Here is a 1,081-nt window from a genome sequence, read left to right as displayed (position 1 = left end):
GCTTAGATCCTCTTGCAGCCGCCGTGGGGACACGCTGGGTCCCCTCTGGTCCTTCCCGGGGCCGGGCCAGCCCCCGCAGCAGACGTTTGGCGAGAAAGAAGCCACGGGCGGCGGCATGAGCCGGAGACTGACGCAAAGCAGGTTGCTAAGTGCAGCCTCCAAGGCGCCGGGATTGTGACGTCACGGCGCAGGGACGTGCGCTGCCGCGGCCCCGCAGCCCCGCCCCCCGCTGGAGAGGACGCTAGGGTGGACGGGCTGAGCGGGGAAAGATCCCCAAGCGCCAGTCTGTTGCTCTGGATCTCTGCCAATAGTCCACAGAGCGGCCGCCAGTCAGGAGTCGAGCCACCAGCACCTGGCAGGCCTCATCCCTTCGGGAAGAGAGGGAAGAGATGGTAGTCTCATCTGGCATCCATGTCCCTTGGGTCCCGGAAGGAAGCCAAACGCAATTGTTGGTTGAGGTCAGGGTAACATTTAACCAGCTCCAAATAATTAAATTTCCAAGCAGTACGTGAACATTTGGATTGGTGAAAATCCTGGGGATGAAAAACATCTACATATTTATATCTTAATTCTTAACCCCAGTAATCAGTTTGCATTTCCTTTCTGCTTACTGCGCTTCCTCCATCCTCTTCCACCACCCCCCTCCGCCTTTTTTATCTTAAGGCGCCAATGTGTTTTCCTTTATGATGGAAGAGAGTTGCAACATGAACAAGGCATTGATTTATCCGTGACTTTGAACAATTTGTTTAATTTTGAAGGAGTTACTTTTGAATCCTTGGAAATAAGAACAGAATGGGGTGTGGAGCATAGTAATGTGTCGCTTCTCAGCAGCAGCTCTACTGACATTTTGGGCTGGATTCATAATTCTTTGTTGGGGGGTGGCTGTCCTGTGCACTGTAGGATGTTTAGCAGCATCCCTGGCCTCTGTGCACTGCATGCCAGTAGCAACTCACCCACTCCACCCCTGGTTGTGACAAAAAATGTCTCCAGCTGTTGCCAAAGTTCCCCTGAGAGACAAAATCGCACACACACACACACACACACACACACACACACACACACACACACACACACACACAAC

Source organism: Lipotes vexillifer, unplaced genomic scaffold, assembly GCF_000442215.2.
Source record: "Lipotes vexillifer unplaced genomic scaffold, Lipotes_vexillifer_v1.1 scaffold883, whole genome shotgun sequence".
Lineage (NCBI taxonomy): Eukaryota > Metazoa > Chordata > Mammalia > Artiodactyla > Lipotidae > Lipotes > Lipotes vexillifer.
Note: the sequence above shows the minus strand (reverse complement) of the source record.